The sequence below is a fragment of the Vespula pensylvanica genome, chromosome 8 (genome assembly GCF_014466175.1).
Source record: "Vespula pensylvanica isolate Volc-1 chromosome 8, ASM1446617v1, whole genome shotgun sequence".
NCBI lineage: Eukaryota > Metazoa > Arthropoda > Insecta > Hymenoptera > Vespidae > Vespula > Vespula pensylvanica.
The window spans coordinates 7,268,172-7,292,144 of record NC_057692.1 but is presented as its reverse complement, the minus strand read 5'-3'; positions in this window follow the sequence as shown (position 1 = coordinate 7,292,144).

Sequence of the window (23,973 nt, the reverse complement as noted above, 5' to 3'; positions counted from 1 at the left end):
ACAATGACGGAGGCGATGACAGTAAAGTAAAAAATATTTTAATTCGTAAAATTAACGCGCACATTGTCGAAGTTCAAACGGAAGCGAGCATTAAAGAATTAGGACGGTTGGCGAGGTCGGAAGGAAACAGAAAGACAACGGGAATAATAAAATACGAAGGGAGTAAGAAAGAAAAGAAGAGAGACAAACCTAGCGGGACTACCCGGTGGTACTAAATACATTCTCGCAATTATTCTCCAGCAGTTGGCGGGAAAGAAAGACAAGGAAGAAGTGAAAGAAGGGAAGGAAGGCGATGCGAGAAGAGAGTACGGGTAAAGGTTACGGAAAAAGAGAGAAAGAGAAAAAGAAGAGGAGACAGAATAGCAGGAAGTAAAGGGCTGCGAATTCGGAAAGAGCGTCCGTTTCTCTCCATTTTTAACCTCTTTCTTTCTTTCTCTCATTCTTCTCTTTTGGATAGCCGTTGGTGGTGGTAGTGTTAAAGAGAGAGAGAGAGAGAGAGAGAGAGAGAGAGAGAGAAAGAAAGAGAGAGGAGAGAGCGGTGGAAAGAGGATGAATGGTAGATGCTGAGAAGAAGAGACGGGGTCGAGAGTGGCAGTAAAACTTTCAGTGAGCACTTTTGTTAATTAAATGCCGTTGTTCGGTTCAGCTCGGCTCTTTTAATCGAGTTATCGTTTAAACAGCGCTTATTCGACAAAGGGGTCTACTTGAATAAGTCGAGTTTAAAGACCAGCTTCTGCGCAAACATATCAACTCACTGCGTCGCGCCGTTTTTTCCCTAATTACAGCCAATTCCTATGCCCTTCCAATGTTTCCTCGTACATTCGACAAAGGCAAGAAAGAAGACATGGAAAATAGAACTTTTCACAAGCGATACGAATTATCGATTTCACGACGTTTCCCATTGTGGATAGGCTCGTAAGAAAGATCGTATTTGCGAGTAGAACGAAACTTTACGAGTAATAACTCGGTTCAATCAATTTTTTCTTTGACAATGAGGAGGAATTAATCTTTGAAACGTACCGATTAAGTCTCCAAGTTGTATGATCGATAGAAATGTTTTCAACTGTAAATAATACAGGTATTCGCCTTGATATCGATTATAACGCGATGTAACTTTCGTTTCTCTTTTCTCTTTTCTCTTTCCATTTATACCAAACTCTCTCGTCGATAACGTATTTGACTTGTTTTTCGCCATTTCAAATATCGTTTCGTTTTGCCCATTGACAGTTGGCAGTGTAAACGGCGTGAAGGATAGAGATAAAACGGTGGATGATTAGGAAAAACCTTTAAAGTGGTGATGAAAAACGAAGGACGATGTTTTACGGAATGTATTGAATTCCGTTTAAGTTCACGCTCTCACCGTGAGATCGATTGGTTTTACGTAGTAGGATAAACAAGAAAAACGATGATCATCCAAACTCGAGGGAATATCAACACCTTTAATCGTGTATATTCTTTCAGATTTTCTTCATTTTTATCTCTCGCGTCTTTGAAAACATTCGCTTTTCCTCGAATCCGAGCTGAAAACTCACTAAACCCTGAAATAGTTAGCCAGATGTTACATACCGTAATATCATAAGGCCATTCCTAGGCGATTACTCTTTTTGAAGACCGTGCCAGTGGCTCTTGAGAGGTGCATTAAAAGCTTCTACCTCTACTACCTTCATCCCTTTCTTGTAGCTGGTTGTTCGTTCTTTCTGTCTTCTTCTGCTTTCCTCGTTCTACCATCTGCCCTTTCCCCTAACCAACATCACTACCAGCAACCTTTCCGCCCCTTCTTCGCCACCTCTTTTTCGCGAACGATAATGCCGCACAATCTCGGTCGACTTTCTCAAGCTTCGAGCGTCGAGGAAAATATGATAATCCTTGTGCTGCGCATCAACCCCCTCTCTTTATTCTTCCTCCTTTTTCACGAATAAATCTTGTCGTTCAACAAGGATTTTACGAGCACCAGGTCCGGTAGATGCTTTGTGAACAAAACTTTTTCTCCGTCACTTTCGATGGAAAAAAATACGACTCTCCCTGTATCATTCGTTCAAGCGAAGAACCCTTATCTAGCTCTGTCTTTCTCTTCCTTTTTCTCTTCGTTTCTTCGTTGCTCGTTGGCTTCGCTCGAGCGCAACCAGCGAGCAACGAAGAAGTTTACACCATGTTCCGCTTCGAGACAGAGACAAAGATCAGTGGCTCGGCATTGTTTTACCGTCGCCGAGATTGTACGAGAAAAAAACACGGCTATTCCAACGGTAAAAATGATTGTAAAAGTTAGCGGACACTGGGACATATGTCAAGCAACCAAGCGAATGATCGATTCAACCTTCTTACTGTGATCAAAAGTTCAAGTAGAAATTTTAAAGTTGTTTCGGCGAAGTTAAGTAAACTTTATTCGGTTGATTTCTTAAATTTGTCTTAGGAGACTTCTCTTTTTGAAGTTAATTCCTTAGACTTTCGTCCTTTCGAAGAGGTAGCCTTGTTTGCCGTATATATTTGCCGATTAATTAAAGTTATTTTAGAAAAATTGAAAAATTTACGAAAATGAAGAGAGAAGAGATATTCTCGATATACGAATTAGGAAGAGCAACCAAGATAAAAATGTTCAAATAGTCGAGTACGCTTTTTTCAACTTTATCTCGTTTTCTTGTTGTTAAGACGTTCTTGTTGTCAAACGCGTTTCTTGATATCAAATTGCAAAAACCAATCGTAGGTACTTTAATGTTTCTTACTTCGAATTTATTTTCGTCTGTTCGCTTGATTTTTATTTGCATTTTTATTTTTCCTCACTCGTTTGCAAACTATGATGAACGGAGTTTGAGGCAGATGTGCGCGTCGAGATCACGAAGTGGTTTCGTGTCTCCTAGTCCCACTAGCGTACTCGCTTGCTCGGTAGCTTGCTAGCTCGCCTACAACTCGACGCAAAATCCATTTCCGTTTAACCAGGAAACTTTTAACAAGCCGTATTCGAAATATGCGTGTTCCGTGCTGAAGTTGCGGCCGTTGTACACAATGAGCTTCCCTATGTGGTAGTATAAAAGAGCTGGCAATGGGAGTCGAGCTTTGTAATTACAAAAACGCAGGTTCGTGCGATTTCAAAGTGCTGCATACATAGAAAGCATGAATATCTGTATTTGTTGTAAATACTCACAACTATAAAAATTATCTTCCATCGTTTCTCATTCATATCTAGTATATCGTTTTATCTTACTTTCACATGAATTTATTATCGAACGTTTCTTGATGATATGGCAGCGTATATATTTTATAAGTTGCAAAATGATATCGTAGAGACGTCTTGAGATGTTGACGTGCTAAGATGAGAGAACTACATTTTTGAATTATCGTAAAACGCTTTTACCGGTTCGACAGTTTAAACGTTTAATGTCACGCGCACCTTTATTGTGTCTAGCAAAGCGGAAAGTATCGAACGTTGACGATCTCCCGTGGGATAAAACCAATATCCCGTCGTCAGAACTGGGTCAAAACTAACACCTTGAAAGCATTTAAACTTAGTCGCCGAGAGAGATAGAGAGAGAGGGAGAAAGAGAGAACGTCTCTTGGGTTTCCCATGCATATTGTCTAGTCTACATAGAATGCATATTCCGCGTTGGAATGGCGGAAACTTTGACTGCGACAGATACAGGATATTCCAGACGGCGGACTAGTACGATCCTTCCAACTGATTGTAAACTAATATCCCGTTAAACTTCGTGTAAAATCAGATAACGGAATAAACACGAAATACAGTCATTAAACATTATCCTCGAAGCAGATCTACATATTTTGTACAGGTCCGCGCGTAACTTGTCGAACGATTTACGGAATTTCGATATGGAGATTTCACGGCAATGATAACAACGACGAGGCCGGTCCAGAGAGAGAGAGAGAGAGAGAGAGAGAGGGGGGGGGGGGGGGGAAGGGAGAGAACAGAGAGAATCGCTTGAAAGCGTGATGTGAAGCTCATTTCCGTGGGAAATCGCATCATATGTACATATATCGAACGACAGAATATGATACGACCTTTTTTTCGCTATGTAGCCATTTTTTTCTCGCGATATTCCATGTATGAAAATGCTAATATCGCTATCGAGGCATTAAATATCTTTTGTTTTTATCCTCGATACTCTTCTTTATATTTGTATGCAGATATAGTATCAGCATTTATATTCAATGTTTGACAATGTAATATTGACAACGTAATATTATTGCTCGATTATTGCAACTAAGAATTCGCAATTTTTAATAATAGATTAAGTCCCAAAATATTAATTATCGATGATGCAAACGTTTCGTTTTATTGTTTGTCAAATATCTATTTATAAAGGCAATGAGTAAATTTAGATGCAGCGAATTACTCCGTAAAGTTGGAAAAGAGAGATGACTAGCGGAGGTTAAGAAGAGAGAAAAAGAGAGAGAGAGAGAGAGAGAGGTTTAGAGAGAGAAGAGAGCAAGATTTGCTTTTCATTGCGAATTCAAGTGTGTTACGCTTCGTGAAAACACAGGGAGAGCAGTAATTAAATGTGAATTATTTAGAGTACGTTTTTGTGCAGAGTCAGCTGCAGATACCAAATATCCATGAGTAGCAATGCCAAAAAGAAAGACGGTCCGTTTCGCCGCTGGCGAGTCTCTATATGTGTGACCATGGAAGGATTAGAGATGGACTCAGAGTAAGTGTAGGAAATAAAAAGAGAAAAAGATTAAACGGAAATATCCAGAAAGAGAAATAAAAATAACTAAAGAATAGAAATGATTATATCGAATAGAATTCATCGAATCTACCATTTCTTTTTTTTTTTTATTTATTTTCTAAAATTGATTTTACATATTTTTAGTATGTTGATTACAATATATGATAAAATACTTTTAATAAACGAAGACGATGAAAGGTATTATAGCGGTTTCACGATAAAAATTGTAAAACTCTTATCGAGAAGGTTGAAAGTTCAGTTAATTACCTTCGCAAAATCTTTCGCTTGAAGTCACTTTAGCGAGTGAAAAAGTATATGCGAGAGAAATTGCAGCGAAAGAGTTGTGTAGGAGAGCAATAGAATTGTAGTAATCGAGGGTGGACGGTAGGTAAGCAGATATAATATTTTCCACTCGAAACTTTCGACGAAAAAGCGAGGGAAATTGCGAAAATCCGCTGCCCGACGTAACATACGTTCAACACGTTCATTCAAGTATGATAATCGGTATTGATCGGTTACTACCAGACTTGAGAAAAAGAAAGAATGAAACAAACAGACAGAGAAAGAAAGAGAGAGTTAACTCCACTATTCTGACGTTTTTTCTCTCTTTCCTTTCCTCATTTTGTTCTTTTTTTTTTCTTTTTTTCTCTCACTCTTTCTCTCTCTCTCTCTCTTCACTTCTCTTGCTTGAAGTCCTGCGTGTTCAGCCGTGGCCACTGTGGCTCGATATATCGGATGAGAAACCACCCCTACACTTTCCTTCCCATTCTTTCCTTCCTACTCTTTCCTTTTCCCTTCTATCTTCGACCACGAAAACCACGAAACCCTTGTCGTCGTCCACATCCTACTTCGAAGAGGAGTATCCCGTTGTTCCGCTTAACCCTTTTCTCTGTTCACTTTTTTTCTCTTGGTCGAGTCCGGTATTTTCGCTCTTTCTCTCTTTCTCTCTCTCTTTTCTCGTCTGTGTCATCCTCGCCAATAAAGAAACCACGTACCGAGTTCAATAGTACGCGATGCGACCTTGATAATTACGGATTTGGATCGAGAACGGTCGACTCGAACGAAATGACTCTTTTATCGGCGACTTTTAATTGCAGGAAAGCTTCCTAGAGGTTGATATTGGTCGAACTTGGAAACGATCAAAAGTTCGATCTTTTCGTTCGAGTTAATCAAAGAAATATTTTATTTTATTTAAGGGATACTTTTTTATGAGATTAGATACAAGATATAAATGGGATGCGTGTAAATACTACGAAAAAGATGAAGAATCGCAAAGATAGATGAAATCTTATAGAATCTCATCTTTCACATTTAATCCCAAGCTCTTCACCTTGACTCTCTTCGTTTTATCTGGCACTTTGTCATAAATAAAAAGGTACGAAGGGTTGTCTCACCGCCTTACCTTTTATAAAAGGCGTGATTTACGAGCGACTGTTAACATCCGTGTAAAAGGCGTTTTAATCCACACGTGACGTTGCGCGCAATAAAGGCGTCAGCTGGAAATATTTGGTCCACATTGGCCGTTCCAAAATCTAGCTTACGATCGCAACTGCTGTTTCTTGATATCACCAGAACACATTTTCTTCGTGTTAACGAGTACGATGTCATCGATTTATTAAAGACCGTCATCGACGATGAGCGTTCTAATAACGATTGCATTTAATTGCTTTTTCTGGAATAGAATACGTCGTTAGTGACTCGTTTGGAAGGTATCGTATCAGCATTTTAACGATTTATTGTCTAATAATTTCTTCCAATTCTAGATTCGTTAGCAATTTGTTCTAATTTATAGTTGTTAGATATTTCAATCGGAACGAAAGATAGTCTTGAACAATTTAAAGGTAGATCGACACATTTATTACATGTTACTCCATCTAAATAATAAAAAATACACTTGTCAAGAATCGTTATAGATGACGAAATAATTGAATGATGAAGTAGAAATTATCTTTTATTTCTTAAAACTCTCTTGTATCGCTTTTGCAGAGGAAGCAAACCATTTCACGTAATTTATTTCGGCTCGTATTAGATATTATCGACGAAAAGTAAGACATAAAGTCGTAAAGTTTCATCCTCTCGTTCTTGGGAATTTGATGAAAAGACGGTCTCTTTCTGATGGTAACTACGGAACGCCAACGCTTAGAAGTTGAAAGTTTCTGGTTATTATTAGGAACATCATGTAAATACCTTTGAGCGTTTATGTACGCCTTTTTATTACCTTCAGTGGCCGCTTCTAGAATTTTCTTCCGCGCGAGTATCCAGGAAAAGTTTTGTAATCGGATGACGAACTTTTCAAAGGGAAGGAAGGCCGAACTTTTCATCTTAGCGGCTCTCTGTGTTTCAAACGTCGCTTCTACTTTTTCTTCTTCTCTTCCACCTTCTTTCTCTCCCTCCTCATCGTTGCCTATTCGTCTTCGAAGTTCCAACCCCCGTATTCTTTCCCTTCGTTCGGTTGCCTTTTGATAGTTTTTGGGAAGGTTACAAACGAGTGCTAAATATCGTGAAAATTCGTAAAAAAGTACTTTGTTACGCGTCGTTTGTACAAGAATAATGTACACAAGCTTACCTCTCGTAAGTGGAAATTAAATTGTTTGATCTCACCCTTTTGCATAAAATGCGTCGCACATGAGATAATTTACTAATTGCTTGCTTTTAACTGCACTCGAGAACTCCATAGTTGTTCTCTTTATCTCTCCTACATGTTGTACTACGTACTGCATACAAAGTAAAGTGTCACGAAGGAATAAATGCGTTTTGTGCGGATCAACGAACGTAAAAGAAATGTAGAAAAATTAAAAAAATGTTTGAAAAGCTAATTCGATAAATTTGACACATCGTATATTTCTCCGTTAATTCTTTTCGGTTGTCGTATAAGCATACTGGGTAAGATTTATCTAGAAGTCGTTCATAAAAAACTTAACTTTTCTACAGTCTGGATAATAGAAGCTCGGTCCATCGATGTTCGGTCTATTCAGGGTCTAAAGAATCGGTTTCGAAGACGTTATCGTCCTTCCTACAATAATGCACCGGGATTATCGATCTTCGATGCGTCACGTTCGCCTTCGTCTTGCGTCACTCTTCAGAGCTCATAGACCGAAAGAAAAAGAAAAAAAGAAAGAAGTAGGTAGTATAGACGAGGTTAAGGGAAAGTGTCGGTGAAAAAGGAACGAAGCAAGGATGGTCCAGGAGTAGCCTAGCTAATGAAAATCCTTGGAAAAATCGACTTCCACTCAGGATGGTGTTGGTGGTGGTTAGCTCTCTTCCTACGGCCCGTAAAACTGGAGAAGACGAAGGATTTTCTCGTAACCTCCGGCTCTATCGGCCATACCACCATCGAGTTCCATCCAGGATCGTAAGCTTGGAAGAAGACACGAGAGGAATTCAATCTGGTCGATGTGACTAATGAACGAATAAAACGCTTTTCCTTGCCGCATTCCATCTTCCCTTCTTCTTCTTTTTCATGGTAGCACGAGATAACTAGACGGTACTACTATTTTTAAGAAAGAAAAGGATTCATCAAGATCATCGAATTTCAAAATATTTTGAATCGATGCATCTGTACATCGATTGAAATTCTTTTTCGCATCTCTTTAAATTTCGAAATTCTATCTTTAGTTTATTCATGTCACAGAGATAGACAACTTTTTTCTATTGCAAGCCATATCAGTAATCACGACTGTTTATGTGAGTTCATTAGCTATCACTTTAAACGAATATCCATCAATAGATAGAAGCAAAAGCCATACCAGTTCACGAGAGGCGTTAAATAATGGGTGTCTTTTTCTCCTACCTTATCGAAGTAGATTAGTAGAACCATGAGGTACATGTGATCATCAGTTACCCACTTCTAGTTTTCGTGTAATTATTTGTAATTTAAAAAATCAAACAATTTATTCGCCAAACGTAGTTTCGAATATACAGTCAACGTATGCAGTGTGTATGGCATGTCGATTAAACAATTCTGATCTATTTCATGCTTTGATTGCTTCAAAAATGTATCATTGAAGTTTTGAAAACGTAAATCGAGTTGGAAATATTTCTCCGTCAAAAATATAATAGTCTGTGGTTTTCCGATTTTTCACTATCAATGCAATAGCAAATATGATATAAAACTTTAGAAGTGATTATCTCTTTAAATCGAATTATTGTAGAAAAGAAAAAATACGTGTCTCTTATTTTTATCTGTTTTATCAAATTATGAAGTGTCATTAAAATCAAAATTGGCTATTTTTTAGATGTTTCTTTTAAGACCCACCGTTGAATCATAATACCTCCATAATCATTTACAATCTTTTTTATTTTATCAAAGTCGAACGATGCCAAGATGTCAGCTTTTTGTAGATCAATTTATACAATATTTCAGAATCGAAATATATAAATTTCGAAGCGTAGCGAAAAATAAACTTCTACAATTTCAAATAGATGTTCACGCTTCAATTAATTAAATCATAATCCACAAATCAAGGCAACTACTTTTGAGAAACTACTCTTTTCATATTCCCTAGACGATAATCGTTAAATCTCGAAACGTAGAACGATTTAATAGAGCCTCGCATCTCGCAGGAAGCTTTTACCTTTGGGGAAAAATTTTATGATTAATGGCGCGGTGTGGCTGTAAGGCATGGTGGTCGAGTAGGTACGTGCGTGTGCTTTGAAACAAAGCGCGGCGCTTACTTTACGAGCGCAAAAAACAAAATCGTATGGCACTTGAAGTACCAACGCTCGGAATAGGGACCGGCATCGATAGAGATTGCGATTCGGCACGAGCTTGCAATGTTGCTTGAATCGATTTTTCCACGACCGCCATTCTTTCTGCTTTCTCTTCGAAGCTCATGCATCATTTTTAATGACCGACAATATAAAGTTCGATGTGTTTCGAGTTACCGTGAGCGTACGTTGAAACAAAGAACCACGAATAAAAGAAAGATAGAGACAGAGAGAGACAGACAGAGAAAGAGAGAGAGAGAGAGAGAGAGAGAGAGAGAGAGAGAGAGAGAGAGAGAGAGAGAGAAATAAAGAAATAGAAAAGCAAAATAGTATTATAGAAGTTTGAAATAGCTCGCTAGCAAAATAGGTATATTTTGAAAGAAAGTTTCAAGTATCTCAACTATATGCTGGTTAGCATGTAACCCTCGTACTATGAAAACGAAATTTAAGGACACTCGAAAGAAGGGATGACGATGTACGGAAGTAGGAAAGAATGAAAAAAAACGAGAAAAGGGGAGAAAGACTTATGGGCAGAGAATTTAGAGGAAAAAATTACTATGGATTTACACGACAGAAGTTGTTTCCAACGAAAAAGTTATTGCAACAAAAGAATGTTTGCAATGCTGAGAAATAATCTTTAATTTTTTATATTTACGAACTTTAATAATAAAAATATTTTTAAAGATATAGAGAATACACGGTTTGATGAGATTTCTTTTATAAATGAATTGGATTGTGATTTATTCCGAAAAATTTCAATTTAAGTCAGGTCTCTCGAACTGATTCTCATTTGTCATATAATAATTTTTAAATTCGAAATATGAAATAGCCTTCGAATGAGTCGCGTATATGAGTCTGGAAATCGTGTATGACACGCAACGTGATCTTTCTCTCCTTTTCCCTCTGTCTTTCTTTTCTCCCTTTCTCTTTGCCTGTCTTTGATGTTCGTGATCGGAGGATGATTTATTGCCAGCGCGTATAAGTTCTTCGTAATTTATGCACAATGACTACCACATTTACATCTTTCTATCTATCTATCTATCTATCTATTTATCTACTTCTTTCATACGTCCTTTCCATCTCTCTCCACATTTGACCCTGCCTTTCTTTATCTTTCTCTATTTCAGTCGATCAATCTTTCCGTTTCTCATATTCTCTTTGTATTTCAACATTTTTCCAACTCTCTCTAACTTTCCTTTTCTCTATTTTAAATCCTTTTCACTCATATGCTTTCTTTATTTAACTCTATATAATGTCAGAGGGTTTTATTCGACTGTCCACCATTTTAAGTACGCATTGTGTAATTTTCGTATAAATATTCAACGACCGTGATTTATCTTTCTTTAAACTTCTTCCTTTTACGCGCATTATTTTGGAGCGTTTACGATGTAAATATTCCATTTATATTTTTACTGTAGGTTTTTTATATTTACATGAAAAATCCACATGTCAGATGGGCATTACGATTATCTCTACATATTTTTTAAATTCCGTTTAGATACATGTATCTCGGCCGTTCTCAGACGTAGTAAAAATAATAAAGTGTAGAATAATCTTTTCTTGTGTGAATGATCAACACGCAAGCGGAATACTCAATAATTATTTCACGATATCGTTGGTCATCTCGTCGTCGGTTAATTTTTTCGAGACGTCATTTTAAAAATGAACAAAAGAAAGGAAGTAATAACATGGAACGATCGAATATAATGAAAACGCTTTTGATGTGCGATTAAGTAAGCGACAAAACCGATGCTATTGTGCGTAATTATCTACGAGTATTACGCATAATCACGTGTGCTTTCGAGCAAGAATGGCGTGATCGATTTTCGTGTTTATTTCCTGTTTCGGTTCGCAGCTTTTCCTGTATTATTTAGATATAATAACATTAATGTCCGGCTGGCTTCAATCGTTGCGTTAAAATCACGCAGTATTTCAGAACCTACGTGAATTATTCAAATACCGCGTAGATTTATTAGATTATTTGTCATTTATTTATCGATAAAGCGATTGATCAATAAAAAACAATTAAGAAAAAACGATTGTCATCAGATAAAATCCCACTTATTCGTATCATATTCATTAAAGGTATTTATAATCGTTATTTTCTATTCAATTTTATCGACAATAAATTCGAGATTTTTAATTATATTTGTCATACTTATCATCGTTAACTTTAGTTTCTTTTAAATAGTTCCTGTTTCCTTCTTTGAATATCTGTCCTTACATACATTTATTATTTTTTGTTAACGATATAGACGAAGTTAAAAGAGAGACAGAAACAAGGACAAAGAGAGAGAGAGAGAGAGAGAGAGAGAGAGAGAGAGAGAGATTTTGGTGCAATGGCACAAGAGTCCTTTGTTAGGGATTACAAAACGTTTCGTCCGGAACGGAATCCTCTTTCGGAAATTAACTTCTTCGGTGTCGCGGCGCGTCTCACGCTCTTCTTCAAGCCCCTCTCGTTGAGACATCGTTTTCCTCCTTTTCTCTTTACTCCTTCTAGGAGACCATTATCGTCGTGGTTAGATACTCTCCTTCCAGTCACACGGATTGCTCCTTCTTTTCTTTACGATGGCGGTTTTGGCAACAAGCTCGTCGTAAATTTGGCTGATAATTCTTCCACTGGTCGCGTTAACCTACATTACATACAATTTATTATAGTTTATAACTTGAACGTTCCCCGCTAACCCTTCTTCCTTTTGCGGTTGTCTCACAGTTTGCTAGTTTTGTCCTTGGCGACTCAATGGCTTGCCAAGAGAAAATTTCTTATAACTTAGAAAATGTTCCTGTTATTATAGTTTTTGTTAATTTCTAAAACGATTGATTTTGTATTTTTGTGAGTACAAAATAAATCAGATTTGAAAGATTGCAGAGAGTTCTCAAATTGTTCAGGATCGATATAGACAAGAAAAGTCCTAGACAGTAAACGATGTATAATACGTTGCAAAATATACTTGTATTTAAAAGTAAAACTTTCACATTGAATTCGAATTTATAGATTGTGACTATAGAGAGATTTCAAAACTTAGAATTCATCTTGCTTATATCTATGCTATAGACTCAGAATCTGAAAGACTAACAACCGAAGCAGAACTTATAATCTAAACAGAACATATAATCGAACGAAACTTTCTCCATGGGATTTAGAATATGGAGACTCGGATAGAATCTACTACATACGAAGTTATTGTAAGAGCCCGAACTATCTCGGGTCAAATATTGTGCAGACCAAAATCATCACTTCAGAAACGTTTAGGTTTGCTATGATCAATGCTTGCAATCGATTTTGACAAAAAGAATTAAAATCGAATTGTGGTTTGCATCGACAAAATCGATTTTGATTGTTAACACTGCCAAAGAGAAATATCAATTTTATCTGTTTCATCTGTTTTTTTTTGTTTTATTTGTATATATTACAATAAAAAAGAACTGCTTCTGCAATTTAAAAATATTATTTTCCTCGTATATGAAAAAAGAAGATATGAATTGTTTTATTTCGTTTAAAATTGTAGAAATTATGAGTATATTTATAATGATTGATCAGATTAGTTAATTTTAATTTACTATGTAAAAATATTCACTTTGAAATATGGTAATGTTCAAGTAACAATATTTAAAGGATAGTAATATTTCTTTCTTGTTGCCATGTATGCGTCACTTGTTTCTTTTTTCCTCTTTCTTCTTTATTTAAACAAAAAAGAACGACATTTTCAAGTTTCTTTCAAATTCTTTAAAACGTTGGAATAACGTTTATCGCGGAAATGTAAATTCATAATGTTGCGTTTAAAATGTCGTAGGAGAAGAAGTCTTTAAATGTGCATCATTTTAGTAAGAGTTTATTATCTCTGTAAGTTCCTCTTTCATACACAGTCGTATCCATATGTGTATCTATGTATATCACATACGTAGTCACTTGGTATCTTAATTAGTAACAGAGGAAAAATATGGGGCGAAAGTTGCTTGGCAAATAATTCTCAACTAGGAGGTTATATTTTATGCTAGAGTACGTCGAGTAATGCACATGAGCTCATATAAAGAGAGAAAGGGGAGGAAATGGGGTAGAGATGGGTTGAAGGAACGAGAAACACCAAATCCATGATGGCGTAAATACGTATGCTCGGGATGCAAGTACACCGATACTGAGCGCGTTGGTCCTACAGAATATACGGTGAGTTTGGTTTGTTTGCCAAGATATCTGGGTTAATGAGAAGTTAGCTAAGCTATAAAGTAGACGTAGTCCTATTGCGTATTCTCCGCGTGAGTGTGCAAAACGAGTACCATCTTCTGTCGTCTCTTATTTTCTTTTTAAAACTTAATATCTTAATTATCAAGTAGCATCAAATGATAATTGAAAAATATTTCCTTGTCATTCGCGTTCAGAAATATACAGACTTTATACAATCTCGCCGTCCCTCTTTTTATATATATATATATATATATATATATATATATATATATATACAAAGAAATTCGTCCATTTTATTTTCTGGGTAGAAAGAAGAAAACTTAAGGGTGGATTTGCCTGGGATAATTCGATGTCGGGAACGTTCTCGTTCTTGTAATTCAGTTTTAGAGATAGATAGAGGGAGAGAGAGAGAGAGAGAGAGAGAGAGAGAGAGAGAGAGAGAGAGAGAGAGAGAGAGAGATGCAAATAAGAATTTCGTGCCACGTCTCTCATTAGACCGTCTTGATTATACTCTCTCTTTGAGTGCTTTCTTTCATTCGTGGGGGATCGAGTTTTATTTTTCCAAGATTTGAAAACGAAGTGATCTAATCGAATGGTTCGCTCTTTTGTTTACAACGAATGATTTGATAAAGAATCGATTTTGAGTTTATTTCAAGTTTAAAATTTACTTTTCACACGTATAATTAATTTATTTCGAATGGATTTATTTTTAGAAAATGTCAGTGTTAGTCGAAAAATGTTACCGTTCTCTTTTTACGAACAACATTTGGTCTCACGGAGAAAAGCGTATAACTGTTGAAAAACGAATGTCCACATAGGAGGATTTTCAGCTTTGTTGTATGAAAGCGGCTTAAATGCAATTTCTTGCCGAAAGAAAATATAAATTGTCGTGAAAAATAAAATCACAAAGTTACAGAAAATATTATTGTTATTTGTACTTCAAAAACATATACATATTTAGAAATTTCACAGAATGAACATCAATGTGATAATAAAAATCTTCTTATCATTATATTATCAAAGATTATTTCAAATCTTATTTGTACGTGTACGAAATTCTTTGTAGAAATAAAACGCAGACATCTCATTTCCGTAATTGGATTTGGAAATGCGAAGGAAGATTCGTCGACACGTAACTCATTAGTTCACCTTGGCACGAATCCCTTCTTTTTGCTTCTTTCTCACCCTCTTTCTCTCTTTCTCTGTTATCTATCTATCTATCTATTACTCCTTCCTTCCCGAGGATTCTTTTCTTTAGGATCACAGAAGCCGTTCAAGCCATGTGCCAGGAGGCATTCACCAGCGTCTCATTTTCGCGCTCGGTATCCTCGAGAATATGACAAATGGATCTCTATCTGTGGCCCCTCGAGAATTTCGATAGAGATGGGGCAAGGACAAGGAACGGGGAAGAAGATGGAGCTTAGAAAAAGAAGAGAAGGAAGATCTAGAGGACGAAACGAAACTCTGAGAAGCTTGAATTCGAAATCCTATTTGAATGCGATCCCTTTAATCCAGACTTGCAACGGATTACAGGGATAATTTTAGTGAATCGCGCCTAATCAGCTTTCGAATTTGAAGTGTTCGGACTAAGTGCTTCCATGGTCCGTTTATTTCATGTCGACTGAAGAGGCTAAGTATTCTCTAATGGATTTTAATATGGAACCGTTCTGTCATATCCCGAGCTTCTAAGATATGATCGAGCTTTTCGTCGACGTCTCGGTTGGCCGGTAAGAATATGAACGGGATTATCGGTAACCTCGATAACAAGGCCGAAGAATCAGAGGGAAGAAATGGATTTTCAATTTGAAGATTTCACGAACTTTCCATTTGACTTTTCAGGTACTTCTCTAGAAGTTCTTATTTCAAAGACGAAAGAAAAGAGATGATATTGGTTACTTAAAAGTAGTATAGTCGGTGACATTAATTCTTTTATGAAATCGGATTGATAAGAAAAAATTGTATCGGTATATAAGAGAGGAAAGAAAAAAATTGTTCTGGAAGTTAATAAAAAGATCGAGCAAGAAGCAAATTTAACTTTCTTTAACAAAATTAGGTGCCAAAACTTTAACTCTCTTTAACAAAATTATGTGCGTATAAGAACATGTCTTCGGTATGTTTTCAAAAGCGACCAACTCAATTTTGTGTTTCGGCTAAGCGTCGAATCCGTTCGTTCACGGTGGACGAGCTGATCGAGATTAATCGCATTCCACCGGTCGAGAGCGGCCTTCTCTGATTGACGACGACTATTAATACAGGTCGTCAGGTTGCACGTACGGGATAAATCGGGGATGCCCACCTCCTCGAGCCACACGCGGAATCGAGCGTGACTACGCACGAACGCGCGAGTTCCCACCATTATCTATGCGTTATCGTCCGTTCTCTCTCTCTCTCTCTCTCTCTCTCTCTCTCTCTCTCTCTCTCTCTTTCTCTCTGTATTTATCTATCTATCTATCAATCTATCTATCTATCTATATCTTCCAATTCTCTACGGAGTAGAAATTCTTTTGTTAGATAATATTTAATGAGGACTACGATCAGAAATAACATAAATGAAACTTGAAATAAAAATAATAGCCAATTAATATTGAGTTAAGTGACGCTAAAGTAATTATACAACGAATACAATTGAAACTTTGCAAACTCGTATGATAGATGATATATTATGATTTGGAAATAACATAAGTTTTATAGATATTGTAGGTTGAAATTTTTTTTATATAAATTTCTCTCCAATTCTAATAGTTCCAAATATATTTAAAATTTCAATAATTATTGGATCATTCGGTATGTCTACATGAAAGATAAGACGAACAAGAATCAATGATAATTAAGGTCGTCTTTAACGAGACATGATTTAATAAAAACTTTGCTTTCAGCACTTCCTGTCACGATTTTACGATAACTTTAAATTTCTACTCGAATCCGTAATCGAGTGTAGAATTCGCAAAGTGTCGATCCTTTTTAACGAGATCGAGATTTGGCGTATGCCGTGAAAGAAAAAGTTTGCAAGTGTTAGCCACTGACACGAAATCGTGTCATTCACTGTCGATACATGCGTACACATCGTTTCCTCGTTACTTCTCGCTTGCTCATGCGCGCGCGAATTCGAGCGAAGTGGAGAGGAGAGTCGGAAAAGAATGGAGGTGAATAATTCATTGAGTTTCATCCGCACTTGCGGTTGCTCGCGGCTCGTACAAAAAACGTTGTTCGAACAAATCCACCCTTCCTTTTCATTTCCCACCCTCTCTCTTTTCTGTCTATCTCTCTTTCTTTCTCTTTCTTTTTTTTTATCTATCCATCCAACTCTCTTTTCTTTCTCTGTCTATCTTTTCTGACCACCGTTACGGTTTACCCTCCCCACGGCATTTATTCCTTTTTTGCTTTACGAATTCATAGTTCGTTAGCACCTGGACAAACAGAACGTAAACGCGACCAGCATGAATTTTATTCAACGCTGTTAGATCTACTCCATTCCGTTTCTATTGTCATCGGTGAAAATTACATGAAAAAGATAGAAAAATAGATAGGTAATAATATTTATTTGATTAAAGAAGTGGTTAAGTTCATTTTATAGATTCAACGCAAAGAAGTAGCATTTTTTGAAGAAAATGTCACAAGAAATATATATATATATATCAATTATCGAATCGAATAGTTGAATCTTTTAACGAAATCAGTACAAAAACGTTATTGTTGAATGTCGTTTTATTTGTACACTTATTTGTACAGGAGAAAACAAATTTTTCTAATCCGAGAAATAAACATGCATGGATCTTGAATGTTTATCTGTATTTATATGTTTGAACTGAAAAGACTGATGATTAATTTAGAGTTAATCCACAATTTTTGTAGGCGACGAGAATATATTCGTTGTTTTTTTGAAACAATTTATCAAAGATGTTTTTATATCATTATAAATAGAACGAAATCGCCGTAGACATGGCTATATGCTATCTCATTTGACTAAAACAAAGAAATAGCATTCTGTAAAGTCGTAAAAAAGCGGCAGTTTATTTCTTCAGCGCGAAATGGTCATTCAGCTTCTCAAATTTGCCGGCGCAGTGTCTCGTTGCGTTACGGCCATCAATCTCGATGCCCACGTTATTAATCGTTACGCTGTGTCATCAACGTTTTCACTGGACGGCCGACGAAAATGGTACGAAGAAAAAATGCGTTTTTCGCGACACGCACGCAATACAATAACGATCTATGCGTGTAACAAATTTTTATTGCACTAATGTCTCTCTCGCGATCTGAAAACATACTATATTGTGGCAAACGAAAGATATATAGGACCTTTTTTGGAAAAAGTCTTTCTCGCGAGAACTGAAACAAATCGATAGTACTCGATTTATTTTCAAGACTATATCGAGAGAAACTTTATATCGGCAGACGTAAAGATTCATTAAATTGAGTTTTGAATTTTGATAAGAAAGTTTAAGAATTCCACTCGAATTCATTTCGTGAACAAATCAATGACGGAAGGTAATAGAGCGAGTCGAAAGGTTAAAGTAAACCATTCATAAATCAAAGTTCGAATCAATTTTTGGGGAGAAAAAACTTTAGACTAGCAAGATGAAGTAGACTCGATCGAAATATCAATAAACTTATTTCGAGTTTAGTATTCTGAATCATTCTCTATTTTGACGAACAGAGTTAATTCATTGAAAAACTTACCTATACGATTCATTGTTCCATTTTCAATCATATTGCTCTTCATTATAAATTGTATCATAATAAATTGTATTTTTAATGGACTTATATATGATACGAAAAATATAAATACAGTATTCCTATCTACTGCAGAATATTGCATATTCAATACAATGTCTTATATATGAAAATCTGTCGAACACTTTTTCAAAGATTTTATTTTTTTAAAAGAGCATATCCATTGTGAAAACGGTGAAAACGAATGAGGGACAATAATAAAAAGGACTTTTACGTGAAAAAATAATAAAATACGTCTATGTAATCTATCTTTATTTTGGAACATTTTTCATCTTCTCTTAAAATACGATTACATATATTTATAAGTTTATACGTGTTTCGGTTGTATAAAAATTTTTTGAAAATTTTAACCTTTTCATCTTTCTTTCTTTTCCCCTTTTTCGTTTTTACTACGCATACTTTGTTTTTCTGAATATGTCTCGTAAAATAGTTAGGTTCGTAAGCGTAACTAATGCTTTTAACGACGGTATCCGTGCCGACTCGATAGCGGATGTTGTTTCGAGTCTTGTTAAGAGCCGCAATAATCACGAAACGTGGCTCATCAATTTTCAAAACTCGTTACGTTTCGAGTATACGCGAAATGGTGTCGGTATGGGATGCAACTGCAAAAGAGTATTGCATCTAAACTGATATACAATTCGTAGATAGAAACGTGCAAGCGAATTCGAGCTCGAATATGTGAAAAACGAAAACCGATCGATATAAATGAGATCAGGCGAACTGCAAATTTTCAGATTGTATTCAGCACCTATAGATATTTATCTTCCTATGGATTTTTCGAAATCAATGAAGGGCCATCGTCGTGTTTTCGTAAGAGATATAGATTTTTCGATCGTTTTAATAGAATATTTCCATTGGAGATTTCCAATTTAAGTGGCTGAAGCCATTGTTATCGTACAACGATCAAAAATGAATGGAAAACGAACGTTTATTTCGGTTCCACCGTTCGTTCTAACATTTCAAATATTCTTTATACAATATTAAATTTATATTACAAAACATCGTATAAAAATATGGAAGGGTTAACGGTTTAGAAAATCGATTGTAATAATTCATTGAATGTATGGATCTAAAATATCTCATATCATATTGATGGTATTGGCGTAAGTGTAGAAATATTCAAACACTTTATGAAATTGAATAACTTTCTAAATCGATCAAAAGAGAGAGAGAGAGAGAGAGAGAGAGAGAGAGAGAGAGAGAGAGAGAGAAAGATGAAAAATTCTAAAAAGTAAGTAACGAATACGTATGGAGAGAATATGTTATACGAAATTTATCTAGAATTTAAAGCTGATTTATAATGATTTACTATTTTCGTAATGATTTAAACAATCATTAATATACACGGATTACAATAAAATAATATTTCAACAATAGTACATTCGGTTTAATGTTACAGAGTATTAAATATATAATAATTTTACTTGATATCTTACTAAACGTATATTTTCAAACGTTCGAACGTGGAGATGTTGTCTTTATTCAATGTCAACAAAAACTAACTTTCAGGTGACTTTATCGGTTATTGCGTTAGTTTTCCTTTGCATACCGACGAGTACACATCGAAAATCATTCTTCCCGTACAAATTTTAATACTTTATATTTTTCACAAAATTCTAATTTTTTAAACAATCTTTACGGAGTGCAATAAACTAATATTTAAACAATTGGATATTCTTAGCAACATTAAAAAGATCGAAGATAGGAATAATATGAAATAAATTCAATTTAATCTTTCGATAAGTATAAATCGTGAACTCGAGAGGGAATAGTTAATAAATAAGATTATTTTATTAACATTTAATGTACTAGGCACGTGAACTGTAAGTAATTAATAGTTAAATAATAGAATATTCTTCGAATAATATAAAATACTAATATAAAAATTAACATTTCAATACGTGTAAATTCAAATTTTCAAATAATTTATAATAAATGAAACAATATCTAATTTTTAAGCAGCATAATAAACTAATATATAAACAATAATACATTAATTTAAATATATCATAGCTTGAAACACGCATTTAATGTAAAATAAATGTAAATTAATATTTCAAAACATTTATATTGAGAAGTCCTTGTACATTACGTAGTACTTGTTTTCTTATAACTTGAACAAAAACAATGTGGTAAATGACTTTGACTGTTATCGAAACAGTTTTCTTTTGGACTTCGACGAGTAAAGATCTAAGCACTTTCCACACAGGTAAGCTTAAATATATCATATATTCGATTATTTTAGAATTATTTAAACAATTTGAAATGTGTACGAAGTATAATCAACTAATATTTAAACAATAGCACATTTATTTAAACATTTCCTATCATGAATACACCTTAAATATAAAATAGAATTAATGTAATATTATGATAATGTTCAAACGCAATTGTTGCCTATTTTCCTTGACAAAAACAAACATTTTACTAATCTTGACTGTTATCGAAACAGTTGTTTTCCTTATTCCGTAGAGTAAACATCGAAGCAGTCTTTTTATAAATAGGTAAATTTAAATATATTATGTCGATAATTTTGAAATTATTTAAATAATTTGCTACGAGTGTGGAATGTATTATTTCATATTATAATAATGATATTAATAATTTTCCGCTTCAGGACGTGACTACAATCGTGTGGAAAACAATGATGTAATTGAGTGTTTGTATCGCTAAAGCAAAAATCAAAATATCGTGAAATAGAAGCAGTGTTTGTTCGTTCGCGTTTCGCGATTTAAACAAGTGAACTTGAGTCGATTGCGTGCAATGCAGTCATTAAAGTCAGTGTTTGCTCGCAAAGTTTTTGCTTTTTTAACAATCGCAAAGATTGTATTTATAAACGACAGTAGAGTTTCGTGAATTAACTTCAGTGACCGTCCGGTTAAAAAATAACTACCGCGAATTAGAATCAGTTCACTGCTGAAGAGGATCTCAACCAACATCAATATCGATCTCATTTTTAACCACCTAAACTATCCACTTTCAATTTTGACCTAAATCGCGGACGAGTGTTTCGGGGCCATTGCAGAACTTCTTAAGTAGTAAGTTAATTTTTAAGTCCCTCCGATCATTCAATCATGTCGAGGACGAAAAGTCTAAATCGGCATGAGTGATTGGTTGTAATTAATCAGAAAGAAATTAGTAGAAGAGCATTAGTGACTACGAGTAAATTTCTTTGGAAATTTATTCGTGAATAATTTATTATTTTTTAATTTATTTATTGGTTCAAAATAGGGTTTTTTGTTCCAACACGTTTATAATTACTTGCGATTTAAATATTTCAATGCATTTTTCAATATTTTTCGTTCGCGGAAATATTAAAGAATCAATATTAATAAGTTCTAATAAAGAATAAATAATCAAAAAGGAATAATCGAAAAAATTAGATTTAGAGGAACAGATTTATTCGTTTTATGCGTTACGAAGACGATAATGAAACGTATATAGGAAATAGATAATGTGATAGTATTGATTTAAAATCGATCGTATTCAACACATACTGATTTAAATTTTTATACGGAAGAACATAAAACTTTTTCGATTAGATAAAATGTGGAACGGTTCTTTCCTACTTTTCGATTGAAATAAATAGATCTTGTGCTACTATCGATTTTGTACGCTTTGTTCTAAAAGACATTGGATGTGATCGAGATTTTATTTGATTTTAAAAGAACAAAAATATACGAGCAGAATAATTTTTATATCGTACATTTTTTAACGATTAATTTAATAGTATCGTAGGTCTCCAGATACAGCACATGGTGAGATGTGGACTGATTATTTATGATATATTTAAATCTATATTTAGATTAAATAATGCAAATTCTGCCGGTCGAATGGCTGTATATAATAATTTAAACGTTATTCTAGATCAGTTATTCAAGTTTCACTCGGGTGGAACCTTTGTATGTGGGCTCTTGGACGGATCTTCTTCTTTCAGTAGAGATTTTCAATTTGATTTTTTCCAATTTTATTTGATAATTTCATTCGATATGTTTACCTCTTGTTCTGAGTTTTGTTATTTTCATGTGTTCCAGTTTTTTTTCTCATCTTCGCTTTTTCTTTTTATCTTATTCTCCTCCTTTTTCTCTTCAATCTGGATCATCAAGGGATAGTTTCATAGGTGTTGATCAGAATTCAATTTATTAGTACGGATTCGATGTATCGTCGAATGGCTCGGTTTATCATCGAGTACTTTATACGGAAGTACGGGTAAGATAATTCTGATTGAACATTAAAGTACTAATTCTAAATTGCTAATAATACTTCTATAATTAAATAAATTGGATATTTTATATTTTATATTTTTGTATATTGAGTATATAAATTTAAATTGAGTATATAAAACTAATTAGTGAATATATACTTGTATATTATATATTATTTTTATAAAAATCAAAACATTAGTTTGTTTCCACACTATCTATGAAGTAAAAGCCCCAGCACTATTTTTTTTTGTAATTTCTCCTGTTGGAATAATTTTCTTTATATCGTATTATTAGTATTATTATAGTAATAAGATATAATATAATAATATATTAATAAGAATAATGACGATAAAGAGAAGAAGAAGTAAAAATGGAAACACATTTATATTTATATTATGTAAAATAATGTTTGATATATAAATATTCAGCAATTTTCATATCAATTATATTTATTAATCTTTATGCATTTATATCGTAAAATAAATTCATATCTGTGCAGTGTAGTATTTATCACAGATTACTGGGACAGGCATATCATCATTAAAGAAGGATGTAAATATGAAAGAATGAAAAGTGTGAGTTCACAGCCTACTAGCATTATCTATTCTAGACCAAACTAAACTGATCATTATATTATGTGCGAGAGTGGTATAAGCTACTCAAGCTTATAGACTGATATGATAGGGCATAAGAGTATTCCCCGTTTGCACTTGTAGTTCATTATCTATCGCTGAAGTCACATACTTCAAGTGAAAGATGATGAATTGTCTCAACAGGATGACCATCTTTACAAAATGCAAAAGCAGATATCTAAAATATATGTGTATTTCTTATTAAAATTCTTAATGTATAAAAATTTATGAAGATATTTTATCATTTTTATTATTGCTACAATAATAGTACAACTTTTGAAAATTTTTTAAATACTTCATGTATTCACTCAAACGTTTAGAGCATTTTGTTTAATCCAAAAAATATTATTTAATTCAGGAAGTGTTTGAATATTTTTGCAATTCATTGTTACTAAAAAAGGGATCATTTTTTTCTTTAAATTGGTTTCTGTTTCATGTTTCTACGACTTTCTGTTATGAAGATATGACTTTTAAAAATATTGTCATTTAGAATTCTATAAATATGTGGTGTAAATAGCAACGTGAATAAGAATCGTAGTAAATGGAGAAAACTATTTGCGTTTTTATACTGGTCAGTATGTCAGTATAAGAGTCAGCTGGAAAGAGTGCTGCAAATTCCAGGAATTTATATAGATCAATGTGTCACTAGCTGCATTAAGAAATTATATAGGTCAGTAGTTCAATTCAAGCATCTAACATTTATATGGAAATATCTCCGGAATTGAAAGTCGTGGACACTTCAAACAAAAATCTTTTTAAAGGAAAAATTGTTTTCTATTTTATTGCTAAACAATTAACAATGTTCAACAATATTTAATAATAATCTATTATAGAGA